The 18,287-nt window shown below is 43.6% G+C and overlaps 1 protein-coding gene across 12 annotated transcripts in view; it reads left to right on the forward strand.

Annotated features, from left to right (window-relative positions):
* Positions 1 to 18,287, forward strand: part of Dennd2b (DENN domain containing 2B) — a 160,069-nt gene that overhangs the window by 79,102 nt on the left and 62,680 nt on the right. Inside the window, exon 1 of one of the 12 annotated variants that reach the window (XM_037211641.1) lies at positions 16,318 to 16,507. The exons of the other annotated variants lie outside the window; for them this stretch is intronic. The gene's annotated coding sequence lies outside the window, so the exon portion shown is untranslated. Of the gene's footprint in view, positions 1 to 16,317; positions 16,508 to 18,287 lie in introns of those variants that run through there. 12 annotated transcript variants of the gene reach the window in all.

Consider the following 18,287-nt stretch of genomic DNA (forward strand, 5'->3'; position numbering starts at 1 on the left):
AATGCACAGATGAATCTCTGAAGGTACTGTGTGCACTGCACCCTCTCTACAGCCTTGACAGTGAGCCTATCATAGGGCTGGCTGTGTGGGAGACCCTCCACTGCTGGGGAGCAAGAAAGATTTGGATGACAGGTTTCAAAGATGAAGTGCTCAATACAGCTGGCTATGTTTTGCTCAGGCTGACACTCCTGCAAGCTAGATGCTGATAATCTGAGGCCAGATGGTGGCTTCTTTCCTCTCCCCTTTCCTTTCTTTGAGACTTTACTCACTGGTCTCTGTTAGTGTTGATGCTGGTGATGGCAGTTACCAGCCCTGAATGACAGGATGGTAACTGTTATTTATGAGTAGGGAGGACTGGAGACTGGAGACTGAATGGTAAAGAGAAATAGTCACACACACACACACACACACACACACACACACACACACACACACACACACAGAGTCTTGCATTGGGTATCTCCTCTGGGTGTCACTCAAGACTGCTCCCTGAAGCCAGAGTCGACTGGTTAGGAGGCAGTGGAGGGGGAAAAACTGTAAAGAGCACAACATAGTTAACTTCTTTATATTTCACTATATTTGGCTCTTACTCATACACCTAAGAAATGACTCCAAGGACATCTTGGGCCCCTCTTCCTAAACTTGTCCTTGAAACCTCTGGGGCTGTTATCTGGCTTGGTTGGGCTGCTGAATATTTTTGCATATTCCTTGCCAGGAACTAATGTCCTTGGGCCTCAGCTGGGGTGTATCCCCAGTCCAGCCATCTGGAAGGTCAGAGTTATTAGCCACTAGAATGTGCCCATTAGCTCTTGGAGGGGTTACAACCTGTTAGTGGAATCCTAAGCCTGGGAACTGCTTCTCTCACAGGGCCTTTCACATTTGGAACAAGCTAACTGGTGTAGTACTCCCTTATTTGGACACTAAATTTTCTGGGTGAGATTGCAGTTCTCCTTTGTCGTGGGTGAGTTTTTGGAGTATATGATATCCTTGTGAGTGGTTTTCCAGGAGATAACTTAACACCAGAACATGTACTTTTCTTCACCTGAGCCTTTCTGTGGCCTCTAGCCCATTTGCTGATGAGATCAGAAAGAGGTTCTCATATTCAACATGCTCATTGGCCTCCCTAGGTAAGGAGTGGAGAACACCACCATAGAGCCAGAGGCAGTAGAAACTTGAGTCTGGCTCTAGGGCTTGTGGGGAGCTTTGTGTCTGGCACTAGAAACCTATCTGGGAGAACTTTCTGTGCTTTGAGAAACTTGCTTGCCCATCAGCCTGGCTTCATGTGGGGCCAGGATACCAGGAGCAAGGTGCAGGCAGGGATATGGACTGCTGGTGGTGGGTAGTAGTGGAGCTACCACAGGTAAAGAACTTTTGTGGGACTCTGAGAGCACACTTCCCCTGACCACTCCACACTCCTCTGAGACAAGCTAACCCTACCAGAAGGGCAGCTCTGGTAACCTTTGGCTGCCCCTTTGATTGTTTCCTCCCAGCCTAGGAGGTGATTGCTAGTGACAGTGACACTGGATCCTAAGGCATTCAACAAAGGTGTGCTTTTCCAGTTACAACTTGCTGAAGCAGCCTTTTAATCCAGTGGGTGAAAGCTTTGGGCTTAAAGAGTCATGCCAAGAAGGCATAAGGTTTAAAGATTGGTAGGGCTGAGGAGTGGAGTTGAGGCCTCCTAATGCTGTCCTCAAGAAGTCTGAAGGCTGATCAACTGAAAACTGCTGCTGCTGCCCACAAGGAAAGTGTTTTCCTAGTGGGAAGGCCTTCCTGTGCAGTACAGTATCACTCAACCCCCACACAAACTCTTTGTACTTAGACTGCTCCATCCTACAGATGAGGAAAGTGTAGCTTAGACAGATTAGCTTTCCTCCGAAGCTTTGTAGCAATTGGGGGAATTTTATAAGCAGATTTCATTAACTACTTGAAATTACTCCAAGACTACTCTTTTTCCCATTATTCCTTGTAGAGGAAACCACAACAAGCTATTATTTTAAGAAAGCTTTTAATTTTAGAATAGTTTCAGATTTATAGAAAAGTTGCAAAGAGAGCACTGAAAGTTCCCATAGGTCCTGTAAGCCATTAATATTTTTTTTCTCTTTTTCTGTCTATTTATGAGGATTTATTGGGGGTGGGGAGCAGATTTGGAGTGAGGACATTTTTTTCCAGCTTAATGATTTTTGTGCTAACATTTTTTGAGAGTCCATTAGGGTATAATAATTTTTTCTAGGATCCATTTTGTCTCAGCTGGACTGGGCTGGACCTGGCTTTGCTGTCTAGTTTCAGAGTCAAATTTTCTGCTTCTGCTCAATGGGACCAGGTGGTATCTGAGCTCCTAGGAGCTGGGGAAGGCAGGTAGTTGTTGGGAAGCTTCTGTACTGTGTTATCTGGGAGGGTTCTTTCAAGGCAATGCTCATATTTTCAGCTGGTGTTAGCTGGCTTAGAGCCAGAGCTCTCCTGAGGGACAGAAGGAGCATCTGGGCGATGAGGCCTGTTTTCATTATGCCTTGAGTCTGTCCTTGTATGGTGCCAGGGTAGTTCAAGGTGGTCGCCGCTCTGGGCCCAGCCCTCAGTCCATAGGAATACAGACAGTGGGTAGTAGTGTGATGTCTACAGGCAGCTGCTGTGCTTTGCTTTGGGGCCCAGGCACATTCTCCATTTAAGGGAAAGGGGTCTGCAAACTTCTTGGCTGTGGGTGTGAATGGGCTGGCCTGAAGTCTGCTCATGGCCTTTGCTGGATGTGCTTTTTCAATGAGATCATTTCAGAATTGCATTCCTATGAAATTATATTTTACTCAAGAGGTGAAGCTGGATTTGTGTAATAGCACTGACTCTAACACACAGAGCTTGGAGAAGGCAGAATGAGTAGGATAAGCAGCTCGTCTTTTGGTGGGGTCGAGATTGAAATCAGGATGGTACATTGTGAGTTTACCCAGGAAATGAAATTGCCACTCAGTACAGGGAAGGGAGGCTTGGGTTGTGTTTTCCCAGCTGCCTGCCACTCCCAGGCAATATGAGCTCAGAAAGGGCAAGTAGTGAATGATGCTTAAGGCTTCTGTGCCTGTGGCTGCTGGACTGCTTTGGAAGCAGAAGTGTCCCTATGTTTTGTCATTTAAAGCCCATCTCTGTTCTCACCTATTTGGCCTACTTTCCTTCATCTCATCTCCCACCACTGCTCCCCTTTCCTCCTCCTCCTACGACTATCATCTATTTCTACTCACATTTGTATATATATAGTGAGCCATCTTCCTGCCCCATCCACAGCAGCCAATTCTGCAACTCTGGACACCAACTAGAGTTCTTATAATCTAATTTAATTTTGACACTGACTACTTAGCATAAACCCTACAGTTTAAGGGCTTAGTCTCATATGACTGCCTCCACTCACTAGTCTAACCCACCTATATTTCTGGCCAACTAGCTATAAAGTTAGGGGCTTCCTTCTCCAACTCCTCCCACGGGTTTGATAATTTGTGGAATGGCTCACAGAACAGAACTCAGAAAAAGTGTACTTACTTGTTACCAGTTTATTATTAAGGACACAACTCAGGACCAGCTAATTGAAAGACCTGCATTGGGCAGGATATTGGGAGTGAGGAAATAGTCAAGTCACACTCCTCCTGGGTTGCCCTCCAGCACTCTGACATGTTTACCAACCTAAAGTTCTTTGAATTCCCATGATCAGGAGTTCTGTGGAGCGTTTGTTATAGAGATGTGATGGATTATGTCATCGGGGGTTCTGTGGAGGGTTTGTGATGTAGGTGTGATGGATTGATTATGTGATCAGTACTGGTGATCAGCTCCCATCTTCAGCTCTCTTCTCTCCCCAGAGGCTGAGGGATGAGGCTTCAACCTTCTTAGTTTTTCTGGTCATTGGCTCCTATCCACCAAGAGTCACCTCATTAGCATAATAAACTCAGGTGCTTTTGAAAGGGGCTTGTCTCTCCTTTTCTGCTGTCCCTTGGATATATCATTGAGGAAATCCCCAGGGTGCTTAAAGCTCTGTCAGGAGTCAGGAAAAAAACCAACTCTTAATTCTTACTGTATCACAGTACACACACACACACACACACACACACACACACACACAGCCCCTGTGTGCTGGTGACCCTTGATTATGCTGCTTGGTATGGTGTTTTGTATTTTGCTGTATTCACTCTTAGCTCAGAATGTCCCACTCACCACCTGTGGCAGACAGAACTCCAGCTATTGTCAAACTCATTTCCAGCATTGCCTTCTCCAAGCAGTTTTGAAAACTATTGCCATCAGTTATTTTCTGGTACCTGTGTGTTCTTGTTGCCTTTTGTGCATCTGGCTGTTCCTTCACTGCTCATGTTTTAGAGGACAAAGACTATTTTCAGGGCTGGTGAGATAGCTCAGCAGTTAAATACCTTGCTGTGCAATCCTGATGACCTGAGTTCAATCCCCAGAACCCACAGGAAAGTAGATAGAAAGAGCCAACTCCACAAAGTTGTCCTCTGATCTCCACATGCATTTTATGGCGCACATGCCCACATGAACACACACACAATAATAATGATACTTTATTTTTTTTTTTTTTTTGGTTTTCGAGACAGGGTTTCTCTGTGTAGCTTTGTGCCTTTCCTGGAACTCACTTGGTAGCCCAGGCTGGCCTCGAACTCACAGAGATCCGCCTGCCTCTGCCTCCTGAGTGCTGGGATTAAAGATGTGTGCCACCACCACCACCACCACCCAGCTGATAATTTAATTTTTAAAGAGACTGTTTTCCCTAGTAGTACCTAGCACAAGGCTTGGTAAGTACCTATGAAATGGCTTTTAAGGTAGAGTTGATGTTGATACTATAGTCATGTTCTAGTCAGGGCCACCATAAAATGGTAGCTAATGTAGTGTGACTTCTGAGGCCAGAAAAGGTGGTAGGGTGTCTACATCTCTTGGTACTCAGTATAAGGAAGTTTGTGGAATAACAAGACAGAGAACCCAGTAAGTTCTTTATTTCATAGACAGATTACAAGGGTTGGGCCTGGACTCATTCAAGATTAGATAAAACTACTTCCCGAGCATCTTTGCAAAACAACTGTGTAGTAACTACATAGCCCTTTCTAGGAAGCAGATGCCATCACTTTCTATATTTCAAATCATTTGTCCATAGAGTAGCCTGTGAGGTAGCCATTATTAATTGTTGTTGAAGGAAGGAATTGAGGCCACAAAGCTACTTGGCAGTTCTAAATCTGGTGTTATATATAGTTGGGTAAGCTTTTGAGCAAAATATTGTTATGATTTATTATGGGGGGATGAACCCCGAGGGCATCCATGCATGCAGGGAATCATGCTGGCATGCTGGGCAGATGCAGTGGTGGGCTGGCGGGTGACCCACTACATGCAGGCATGGCGGCGGCGGCGGCGGCAGCGGGGCGACAGGTGGACATTCACAACCCAGACGCTACATCCCCACAGAAATGGTTTATTATAATAGAGAGACGAAGAGAAGATAGGAAAGAAGAGAGAAAGAAGGAGAGAGGGGGTGGAGTTTTTCCTTAAGGTGTGGCTTATAAGTCGGGACACAGGGTGGCCCCAAGGGGCGAGATCAGAATATTAACATATTCCACCTCCCAGAGCCCCAGCCTTCTTTGTGAAAGGGAGGAAATACCTACTGTGTCTAACCTCCGGGGTTTGTTGGTGGACCCACATGAAAGAACATGTGAACATGTTTTTGAAAAGAATATAGTACTATGACTCTAGTTTTCAGGATCAAAGCTTGAGCTGCTGCAGTTCCAACAAGGCTTAGCATCTATTTCCAGTATGCCTGTTAAAGAGACTAGTAATAATTAAAAGCAGAGAAAGGAGAGTTGTCCCCTTGGCCACTGGAAAGAGAAACATAGGGGTCCAATGGCCATCTTAGGGTTCCTGAAATGAGATTTAGGTTTAAATAGAGGACAGTAGATAGGCATAATTAAGCAGTCCTGGACAAGGCATGGCCCCACCCATCTTGGACCCTCTTATCATGGACCCATTTTTGTCTCTTTTCTCCACTTCTGTCAGCCCTACCAGGTGGTCAGGTAAGTTGTCAAGGCTGTATGACAACTTCCTCTGGCTGGCATGAGGGCTGCCACCTTTCCTTCCAGTTCTCATGGAATTCCTAGAGAAATTTTAATTCTTTGAGAGCCATTGTTCTGTAGTTTGATAGAACAAGAGTTTTTCTTTTCAAAGTACCTTCTCTCCTGCCAGATAACCACAATACCCTGAAGTCCTTCAGAGCCAACATTAGCCAAAGGACATTTGCATAGTGAGTATAGATAAGGGTTTGTGCTCAGTGTCTGCTGTTCTGTGGTGTGGGCCATCCTGTACTTCACAGCTGCTCTAGGCTAGCTAGTGGTAGAATCTTTGCAGGTGTTGAAATCAGGGTTTGAGCTGCCATTTAAAAATATTTAAGAAATGAATTTTTTGTTGGAGTCCAGTGTTGCTTGAGGCAGTTTTCTGGTTTTTTTTTTTTTTTTTTTTTTTTTTTTTTTTTTTTTTTTTTTTTGTGTGTGTGTGTGTGTGTGTGTGTGTGTGTGTGTGTTTTAAATTAAACCAGCCTTTCCCTCTCAGCCAGGGAGGTTGTAGGATAGTGGAAGGTTGCATGAGGGCTTTGTTCTCTTGGCCTCTTGGGAACAATGAGGCCACTATAACCAGTGGCAGAAAGGCTGTCTCAGGACGATTGTGTCAGCTTCCATATCCCAGCTGCACACAGTTGACTGCAGATTTTATGGTTTGTTGGGTGTGACAAAGTTTTTCTCTGTAGGTTTAATAAGTTGCTTTGCATTGATATTTCCTTTATACTGGAGATTGTGTCCAACAGAGTAGCCCACTGCTAGCCCTGGCACAAAATTGTGCCCACACTAAGCCATGGGGAGTGCAGTGATGAGCCTGGCAATGGGGAAGGGAGGACAAGGGGTGGGGGGAATGTCTCTATAAGCAGTCAAGGACGGACAGTGTGGACTTTTGTAGAGCTTCCAAATAGCCTCTCCCATGAGGTCTGTACTCATAGTGCCTCTAGGCCTGACTGGCATGTCTGGGTTGATCATGATGTCTGTGTGAATAATTATAGGTCACTGAACAGAACCACTAGTCAGCTACATCCCTCAAGAATGCCTAATTGTAGGCTACAAATATGAAAATATATGAGGGCTTAGATGCATGTCATACCTTATTTTAAAGAGCAGTGACATGAGTCAGCTATGACTTGGGTGGCTTTCAGTATGTTGGGAGCAGCTTGGTGAGAATGCTGGCCAACCCAGAAAAGGGGAGGAGGCCTATTCCCCACATATCCCACAGAGGAATGTTGGGAAAACACAAGCTGTGGCCATTGTCTGCAGTTCCTCAGCTACTGAATCCTGGTTACCAGAGGTCCAGAGCAGTTTATAAACCATGTTAGAAAAACAACACATTTGTATGAACATTTGTGAGGTAGGTGTGTGTGTGTGTGTGTGTGTGTGTGTGTGTGTGTGTGTGTGTGTGTATCATATATATCCTAGGCTAGCCCTTCCAACTTGCTGAGGGTTGGCTTGAACTTAACTGATTCTTCTGTGGGATGATAAGATGATGCCTACCATACGTGGTTTATATGGTGCTGGGGATCAAATCCTTGCCTGTGTGATGGGAGGCAAGTCCAAGTCTAATATTTCTAGATGCACTGTTTCAAGTGTTTTTGGGAGCCTATGATAACATGGAGTAGTTTATAAATCATTGGCAGTGAAGTCTGAAACTCAGGAGAAGAGAGTGCCTATTGCCAATGAGCTTTTCTTGGTGCTCAACATTGTACATCTGCTGAGCTGTGATGGGAGGTCTCTGAATGAATAGACAGAAGAATTTTGGGAGTGCATGACACTCTAAAATGGTAGTGAGGAACCTTAGTGCATAGAAGTTTTCCATTGAGGTTCTTGGGTTTAACAGATATCTAAATAGCTCTGTAGCTAGAAAGTGAACAGCCAGTACAATACCCTAAGTTGTGGAGACTTGTGATGGTATCGTATGTCTCCCCTTTGGAATTCTGCAGTATATTTGATGGTTATTGCATACTTTCACCTGTCATGGTATTCTCAAGTTTGTGTATGTATTTTGTCATTTAGCTCAGAATGAATCAACACCCATAAAAGATGTAGCTTTTTCCTTTGGGGAGAATTCTGATAAGGTTTCAGAATCTCTGAGGACAATTTTCAAACAGGAATTTTCAAAAGTGGGTTTGAGGGTGTAATAAAATAAATGTGTAGGCCACTGAAAACCACTTTGTTGCTGTATTTGTTCATGTTCAATTTCTTTTTGCCAGACTCTCGTGTTCAGCAATTAGAACCAGGCTGATGGCCCTAGTACAACCTGGAATTATTTCTTTGAAAATCATTTTGTAAACTCTCCCTCCTCTGGGCCAGAAAGTAAACCTTCACTAACCTAACTATTCCAGTACTTTATACTGTACTTCTGTCTTTCAGAACTATAGAAAACTAAATTTCTTTTAATTAAAAGAAATGGCTCCATAGCAACTAGGTTGGCTCTTAGAATGATGGGAAATATTTAAGTTCCTTAAGAAAAGCAGGATATTTGCAATGCCGTGTCACCTAATGGGTGGCATTTAGAACCTGGTTGTTATGCTCTGGCCTGTCAGTGCTACCCCAGCTGAGGAGAAAGCTAGAGCTAGGCCTATGTCTCCAGGGCTTATGAACTACATGTCTAGGCCCTGTGAATGCATATGGGGGTTTTGTCTATGGTCCCTGGGTGGGGTCCTCTTTTCTCTCAATTTAAGTTTTCTTAGTTCACTGTGAGATTCAAAGAATTTCTAGTAGAAGGGACATTTGATACCACATTTGTCCATCTGCAAAGGGGAAGGGGTAACCCAATCTGCCTTTTCACCGTGAATTCCCAGAAAAACTGAGGATGGCACATGTGCTAGTGTAACAGAGACAGTCTCTGGAAACTGCCCGGTGCTCACCTTCCCTTTTCCCTTTTCCTTCTGAGAGAATCCCTTTCTTGGGGTCCAGTTGTCCGGTGACAGTTTGAAGTCCTGCTTCATTTCCTCCAGAGAAGAGGAAAGAAGACACACCTCGGGATGGCAGAGATCTTGCTCTGCATATCAACTTCCTGCCCATTGTTTCACTGTGCCTCCTTTGTGCTATTCATGACTCCACACAGACAGTGTCTTCTTCAGGGCAGCTTTGAGTCAGCCTGCATCTTCCTACCAACTTCTGTCATCCGGATTTCTGATAGAGCAGAAGGAAACCTGAATCACAGATTCTAATGACAGTGTGGGGTTCAAAAATAATCTTGGAGCGGCTGGAGAAATGGCGTGTCTGTCAAGAGCTGCTCTTACAGAGGATCTGGGGTCAATGCCAGCACCCATGTAGTGATTCACTACTATCTGTAATCTAGATCCAGGAGATCTAATGCCTTCTTCTGCATTGCCTTTTGATTCTAGGATGAGCCAGCCATCAAGATGCTCTCAGTCTGGTAGATGCCAGGCTTTCTCTTTCCATCATCTACTCCCTACGTGTAGAGGAAGCAGAGTAAAGCAAAAACATGGCACCACATACATGGTGCACAGATGTCATACATGCAGGCAAAAATACCTATACACATAAAAAAAATTAATCCTAAAAAACAAACTTAGGCAGGTGGTGGCGGCGCATGCCTTTAATCCCAGCACTCAGGAGGCAGAAGCAGGTGGATCTCTGAGAATTCAAGGCCAGCCTGGTCCACAGAACAAGTTCTAGTCCAGTACTACACAGACAAACACTGCCTTGAAAAAAATAAAATTAAATTAAAAAAAAATACCTTATGGAGTTCTGGTTTTTAAAAAAGAAAAAAAAAATCCACAAACTGTTGCTGCTATCATTTCATTTTTCCATTTCTTTGATTCATATATTAATTTGTCCTTGTTATATGCTGCTTACTTTAAATTCTGGGATGCCATAATGGACAGCCTGATCCTTATCTTCAAGAATACAGTTTATAACTGAGAAATAAGGGACTAAAAGAAAGTTACAGTCTGTGGGACTCTAGAGAGATGAAGTTCTTCTCAGTTTGGCTTCTGGGTCTTCTCATTTTTTGAGATCCCTTTAATGGACCCTAGAAGGCTTGTGGGATCCCTTCTGCATGTTAGAGCTTGTCTAAATTCTCAAGGCAGTTACTACCCTTCCCCAACCCAGCCTTCTCTTCTCCAGGGTAAACACTCTTGGTTCCTTTAGTCATTTCCCCTATGATGGGCCCAAGTGCCCTTTCTGTCCTGGTCACTATCTGTAGGATGCAGCCCAAACAAATAAAGCCTGCCTCTCTGCCAGTGTGGAGCCCACAACACAATGAAATGTCCCAAACATTGATTTCCAGGGAGCGGTACAGCCTGGGGCCACTCCCATGTTTCCGCTTTTCTCTGGTTTCCTTGCACCCAGGGAGTAGACGATGGAAAGAGAAGCCCCTGGCATTGGTCAGACCTCGGATGTCTTGATAGTTGACCCATCCTGGAATAAAAAACTCCTTTCTTTTATCCTCCCCCCTTGTCCTCTTGTCTTCACACCCCAGTTGGTATCCAGACATATTCAACTCTTTTGACACTGAAAATGTTGTCATCTACAAAGTTTATACTTAAGAACTGTGCAACAGTTAAAAAAGAGAAACATCACACACACATAAATGTCATGTTTTACCCGAGTGTCCAGTTTTGTGTTAGGCTTTAACAATCCCTAAATTCAGCCTTGCTGCCTGGGGCTTGCCCTTCCTTTTCTGAGTGATTGCTTTTCATTCCTAGGGAAAGTAGCATGAAAAGTCAAACTCTAGTATAACTGTATTCTATTCTTGTCTTCTGTCACATTCTCTGCCCAGTCTCCCTTACCTCTAGATCCAAAATGACTAAAGTTGAATCCTGTGACATCACAACAGTTGGCTATTGTATCAAAACTGTGATATCCAGCAGGGGGGGTTATGACTAGGGAAGAATAGAAGGAAGAGTATAGCTCTTCATCTGAATAAAAGGGCATTTTTATGCAAATCTTCACCCAAAAAGCCTGGATTGGCCTTTCAGTGCCTGACTGCCCTCTCTTTGGTTCCCATTGCACCCTGTCTCTATGGATTAATGATTTGGCTTGTGGGCATTGCAATGCCCATATCTGAATGTGTGGAAGTCCCCTGCTGCTGGTTGGCTTCTGGGCTGGCTTTGGGTTTCATTTATGAGACGTATGCTGAATAGAACTATTCAGGGGTGGGGTTCAGAGGGCAGCCTGGGAGCCTGGGATGAGCCTGAGGCAAAAGTGCAGGGTCCCTAGGCTGAAAGAAAGCCACTGGTGCAGCTAGTTTTCTTGAGGTTATGTGGCAGTTCTGTTCTTGAAACATGCTGCCCATAAACCTGGAGTGTTGCAGCCTGCTGCTTCTGAGGCAGATTGGGGCCTGCCTGGGAACTCTCTCATGGTTCTTTACACTGAGACTTAGAAAAACACCTGCCTCAGAGAATTCTAAACTTCCTTAGTTCATGGGCCTTGGTGTTTCAGTAACTTTTTTTTAAAACAGTACCCATAGGCCCAAAGAACTAGTTAAGTTTCATTTATTAAGTATTTAGGTTTAAACAATTTTGTATTGCTATATATTTATCCTAACAAAGTGAGTAGCTGTCTGGAAAAAAAAACCTACATAAATTGAAAGAAAAATATTTTTATTTAATTCTTAAATAACAACATTACTTACTAATGGGATCTACTGGATACTGTGTGGTATCCTGGATTCAACATTACCACCCACATTTCCTTTCCATGCTGCTCTTCACGTGGTACTTGGCTTTTTATCATAACAACTGTTGAAAACCAGCTTTACAAAGACATGACATCATTTAAAAGAATGTAGTGCAGTCTGATATTCAAACTTAACTTGTGTGGTGTCTAACAGATGTTGAGGATTTCTTTTCTCCCCCAAATTTATAATATGTGGCAGTACTCCTGAGTTTGCCAGGTTGTTCTGGGGTACCTTGGCATACAGTTTGAGAACCATAGACTCGCAGCTACTGAGTAGCACCTGCCCTCAGATGTTGGGCAGATGGGTGTACAGAGTCCTTTTATCTACTTTCTTAGCCCTAGAAGGACCTCACCATAAGGAAAAGGCTTGCTTTGACCAGAGTCTGTGTTTGTGAACCGTTCTGCTCCTAGGCTAGGAAAAATGATGAGTACTTCTCATTGATTTTATGTTGATTGAAAGAAAGCCTTCTAAACTAGATAGGTTAAAAACATTGTCATGGTATCAGGAATTCAAGGGCCAGGCATTAGATTAGTTGCCAGTATCTAGATAGACCTGGGCTGCAGGGATATACATGAGGTGGTGGAGGATGGTTTCCTGCCACAAGACAGAGAATAGAGACCTAACATGCTCTACTACCAATTACAGAGCTTACTTCCCACCTTTCCAGACTCTGGTTCTACCATTTACAATGAAACTCAAGGGAAATTGGCCTCTTTGAACCCTAGTTACTTTGTCTATAAAATAGAAAAAAAAAAGTGATAGCTACCTCTTTACAGTGTTACAGAGATAAATGAGATAAAATGCATGCATATAACCAGCAGACCATAGCCATAACAGTGCACTTTCTGCTTCTGCCTTCCATATTTGAGGAACAAAAGGTGTTTGCCCAAACCTAATAAAGTTGAGCCTTTATGATTTATATAGAACTTGCAGTTTGAAAATTATTCTTTATTACTACCTAAAAAAAATTTTTTTTGGTGGTACTGGGGATTGAAGCCAGGGGCTCAGACACACAAAGGAAGTGTTCTACCATTGAACTACACATCCCAGAGCCAGGCATAGTAGTGGCACACACCTTTAATCCTAGCACTCAGGAGGCAGAGGCAGGAGGATCTCTGTGAGTTTGAGGCCAGCCTGGTCTACATAGTGAGTTCTAGGACAGCTAAAACTATATAGTGAGACCCTGTCTCAAAAACAACAATAACAACAACAGCCAATACTACCAGCCGTTTTAAAGTATTTTATGACAGGATCTCACTGTGTCATCCAAGCTGTTATCACCTGGATTCCTTTTTTTTTTTTTAAATGGGTGCTGGGAATTAAACCTGGGTTCTCTGGAAGAACAACCAGTGTTCTTAACCACTGAGCCATCTCTCCAACTCCCCCCCCCCCAACCAGGCTGTTTTCACATTGATGTGCTCCTGTCTCAGCCTTCCAAGTCCTAAAGTTAGAGATGTGTACCACTATTTTTGGCCCTTTATCATTTCTTGATAATACTGTTCTGTAGAACAATGTTCCAGAGTTGCTGAGTTCTATTTTGTATGCCATGTGAAAACATTTTACTGAAATATGATATAGACATGACATTATATATGTATCCAGGTCCAACAGATGTTTTAGAAATGAACCCATGCAACCCAAACCTTGGTCCAGACACAGAATATTACAAGTATCCCAGAACTGCGCCTTCAATTTTTTATAGAGTTATACCTCATGGATACCCCCAACATCCTGATTTCTAATAGCATAGTTTCTTTTTTTTTCAACTTTTTTCAGATTTATTTTATGTGTGTGAGTGCTTTACCTGCATGCATGTATGTGTACCAGGTAAGTGCTGGTGGAGGCAAAGAGAAGGTTCAGATGTACTAGAACTACTTTCAGATGGTTATGTGCCACCATGTGGATGCTGAGAACCAAACGTAGGTCCTCTGCAAAAGCAACAAATGCTTTTTTTTTTTATTCTTTGTGTCTTTCATATGCCTCCCGATCCTACCCATCCCCCCCCCCCAATAAAACAAAATAAAATTTAGAGAAAAAGGAAGAAAGGGAAATCTCGTCATGGAAGCTTCAGTGTGACACAGTGAGTCATGCAGTAAACTCCTTTATCTATATATTTTTACATGCAGGCATTTATCACAAAAAAATCACTGGTCTGGTTCAAGGCCCCTGGTCTCTGCTACACCATCGATACTGGGCCCTCACTGGGACTTTTCCTGGACAATCCCGTTGCTGCCCTGTGTCATGGAGATCCTGTAGCCCTGGGTCTACAGGGCTCCCCCTCCTCTTCCTAACGTGCTCCAGCAGATCACAAGTGGGGTAGATATTGAGGTGGGCCAACACATAATCCCAGTTCTGGGCCTACGGTTGTTGCAGAGTTAGTCAGCCCTCCAGCTCTCCCCTCTCTTCACCACTAGGGCCGAGCTCTCCTGCATTGCCCTGGCTAGTTCACTCCTTACAATGATGAGCAAGGGACAGGGCCAGTTCTTCTGCTTTCATATCCTCAGGGGCAGTTCTCCCACATCTGCACCTTCAAGATCAGCACTACTGTGATGCCCAGGCAAGGTGCAGGACCTGTTCTCCTGAGGCAACAAATGCTTTTAACTACTAAGCCATTTCTCTAGCTCCAGTGTAAGTTTATTAGGCTGCTTTTGTATTTTCCATATACAGAATTATGCAGGATATTTGATATCTTTTTATTCACAATATTTCAAAGATTTATTCACATTGTGGGTAGCCATATATCATACATTCCCATTGCCGTATAGTATTCCATTATATAATATACCAAAATTTACTTTGAATTCTTCTGACAGTGGTCATTTGGGTGGTTTTCTTTTTCAGCACTATTATGAATGATGTTGTTTCTTGTACTTATCATTAGTTCATGTGTGTTTACATTTCTGTTGGAGAGATGTGTGCATGTGTTTTATTGCATCCCTTGTGAGTATAGTATGTTAATCATATTACATTGTTATTATAGTTTGCATTCCTTGATGATTAATGAAATTGGCTGCCTTTCCATATATCTCTTGGCCAGTTGTATATAATCTCTGGTGAAGAATCTGGACTAGTTTTGTTGTTGTTTGTTTTAATTGATTTGTTGAAGTTATTTATATATCCTAAATATGTGTCTTATGCTGCACACACACACACACACACACACACACACACACACACACAGAGAGAGAGAGAGAGAGAGAGAGAGAGAGAGAGAGAGAGAGAGAGAGATATGAACCATCTTCTCCTACTCAGTGGCTTTCTTTTCCACTCTTCAAATGGCAATTTTTTAAATGAACAGAGCTCTTACTTAATGCAGTCATTGTTTTCTGTTGTGGCTCTCATTCTCTGTCCTATTTAAGAACTCTGTGCTTTCCTCCAAAGTCTCCTTGGCTTCTGTTTGCCCTGGTTCTTCCCCTTGCAATTCTTCTCACACCCTACCTCCTGAAGACTCAGTCACCCCAGGAGCACTGTTACAGCTCTTACATTGTGCAGCATCATTACCTGCTTGTCTGAGGCAGGATGAGGAGCTCAAGGGCAGGAACCAGAGCATAGTGTAGCAATTGGGAAGACACCTTCTGAGGGTTTGAGTAAAGGGAGCAGTGGAGGCCTTCGGTGCCCATACCTTTTTCTATTTCCCTTATAGCATTTCCCAAACTTATTTCAACCTGTACTCCCTTTTGATAAGCATAAAGATTTTCCACACCTGTGGGGTCTTCTGCAGGTTGAGAGTTATAGTGCTGCATGGAGGACTGACCAGTAGTGTCCAAAACACTAGACATTAGGAAGGAAGGCCAGCAAAAAGTCTTGTGCACTTTATAGTTGGAAAGTCTTTTCAAAGAGTAAGTGTGGTTGAGTTCTTGGGGAAATCCTCCCCTACTAGTAGTGTTTGGGGTGTTCAGAAAGCATTGGCCCCTTTGAGTGTTCTTAATGGGTCTGATTGGTACAGGTGACTAACACTTCATTGGAAGGCTAAGAGATGGACATGGGTAATGGAGCCCAAAGCTGCCTACTCTATCCAAGAGTAGCCACACTGAGGTGATAACAAATATTTTTCAAGGGCCTGCTGGGTAGTAAGAATTGTTCTAGGCATGGAGAAAGGAGCAGTAAGCAAAGACAAGAAACAATGTCTAGGGTCACAGAATTTCATATACATAAAGTTAGAAAATGAGTGTATTGGATGATGGCAAATGCTACAGAGGAAAGTAGAAATGACAAAGTCTAGTGCTGATGAGGTAGCAGGAAATGGTTTTAATTTTGTGTCGTATGCTCAGGAAAGCTTCATTAGGAAGATGGCATCTAACCAAAAAGATTTGAAGCGGTGAGGAAACAGACTTGTTGGATAATGTGTTATAGTTAACAAAGATGTGAAGGTTCCTACCATAGGAATGTATGTGCTAGGCATGTTTCAGAACACAATAAGGAGACGGTGTGGCTGGAGGGAAAAGGGTAACCAGAATAAGGTCACAGGCATAATAGGGATCCTGATGGTGAAGGACCTTTTAAGTCACTCCAGCTTTGACTTTGAGAATGGGAATGGGAGCTATATATTTTAGTCTTTTTTTTAAAAAAAAAAAAAAAACTACATCCATGTTGGTGGAGTAACAGTGGTGGAGGTAGCTTATCAAGAGAAACAAAGTCATGTGAAGAAATGAGGACAAGCACCAAGGTGTCAGAATGGGGAAAGCTCAACCCTTGCAGCATGTCCTTCCTCTGTTCTTCATAGGTGGAACTCACTAGTGTTCATCTTCTCACTGCAGAGGTTTCCTTGTACTGAAGAGAGGTAAGTAGAGGAACCTAGACTTTTCCAGTCCCTTAAGCCATGGCTGTTTCCTTGTCCTCCTCTGAAATGGTGCAGCTTATAGGAGGTATGCTTTTCTAAAGCAGTGGAGGCCTCTTGACATCATTCAGCTTAAGCTCAACTAGATGGGAGAGCATGGGAAGGGTGAGTATGAGGTCAAGAATTAGGGGGCAGGAAAGGCTCCAGAAAAAATCTGACATCTGGCCTGGGTATTTAAGAAAGAATGGGGGCAGAGGACATGCCAGAGAGAAGGACTTGGCTGCATAAAAGCTTGGAGGCATCAGTATTCCTGGAATGGAATACAAGGAATGGCATTCTCTGTAGTCTGATGTGGCTGCCCTAGGAAAGACACTGACTTAGATTAGGACTGTGACCTCTGCATCACTGTCTTGATTATGGACCTGCTCCATTCCTCTTGCCCAAGTGAGGGAAGGCAGTGGTTAATCCCTCAGAGCAGGGCTTGCAGTACAAGCCTCCATTCTGTTTTCTTTTCTGAAGTGGTGACAAGTCACTAGACAGTGTGGGCTCAGTTGTCTTCCAGTGCTAGGCAAAGCTGCTGGCTGAGAGGCTGTGTCCAGATTGGCAGCAACAGCTGTTAGGAAGGCTTTGAGACTATCTTGGCACCAAGTAGACTTCTTTTGGCCTAGAATTGCCTCGTGATCACTCACCCCAATTCAGGTTATCAGGAAGTGTTTAACTTCAGCTTAAAATCTACAGAATCTGTGTTCCAGTGGAAAAGGACCATCTGGCAGGGATGGGGATTGAAACTTGGTTGAGGTTGAAAATCTAAATGTAAAGAGATTCCTTTTGAGGAGGAAGCTGGGAAAGCAGTGTAGGAGTGAGAAGTGGACTATAAAGAGTTCTTCTTTTTTCTTTCTCATTCAACAAGAACAACAAAATCATTTTTTCCTGTGGCTGGTTTTTCAGCCTCTTTGAGTCCTGTGAAAAACCCCTGGCAATGCTTTAACCTACTAGCCGACAAACCCTGGGTCCTTTCTTACCCTGATGGGCTCTCTGCACTTTGGAATAGATGCAAAGTATAGGATATGTGGATAGCGAAGGAGAAAAGAGTCTTTTGGTTTGAAAGGGATTGTTTCAGTGTTGAGAAGTCCTTCCTGGTGCCCTTTCTTAGATGTTTTCCCCTCCCACCTACTCCCCTTTCCCTTGCTCATTTCTAGGCATAGCACAGTCAGAGACCTAGTCTAATGCTGACCTTTTCTGTGTGTAGATGTGGCAGGTGGAGGCATGGCTGAAGAATCAAGCTCCAAGAAAAGACCAAAGGGGTTTTTCAAGTTCCAAGTCTATTTCTAGGATCCTTTTTATCTCTCTGAGAACCAGGAAGAGGGTTGACTGGGAAAGAATACAGGGAAGGAGGTACATAGCCTCTTCCTAGAAGCAGGAGAGCTTTTCCACAGGGAATTTAGCAGGGGTCTTCCTTGCTTCCTGGATGGCTGATTATGTGGGGATGCAGGAGACACTGAAGTGCTGAGGACGAGGGTGAAGTCCTATGGAGCAAAGGCTCATCACCCTAGTTCAGCTGTTGTTATTAAGCTTCTTCCAAAAGGAGTTCCAATGTTAATTACTAGGACTTTTAGGAAAAATGTGAAATGCTAGACCCTCCTTGGGAAGCTGCTGGACTATTTCTCTATCTCTTTGGACAGGGCCTGTGGATGAAGAAGTAGTTGGTAAGTGGGTACAGAGAGTCAGAGTAGGTGCTTTGTGGACATAATGAGCGGGCAGGTGGGCCCTGGGGTCAGACCAT

Source organism: Peromyscus leucopus, chromosome 1 (assembly GCF_004664715.2).
Source record: "Peromyscus leucopus breed LL Stock chromosome 1, UCI_PerLeu_2.1, whole genome shotgun sequence".
NCBI classification, from domain to species: domain Eukaryota; kingdom Metazoa; phylum Chordata; class Mammalia; order Rodentia; family Cricetidae; genus Peromyscus; species Peromyscus leucopus.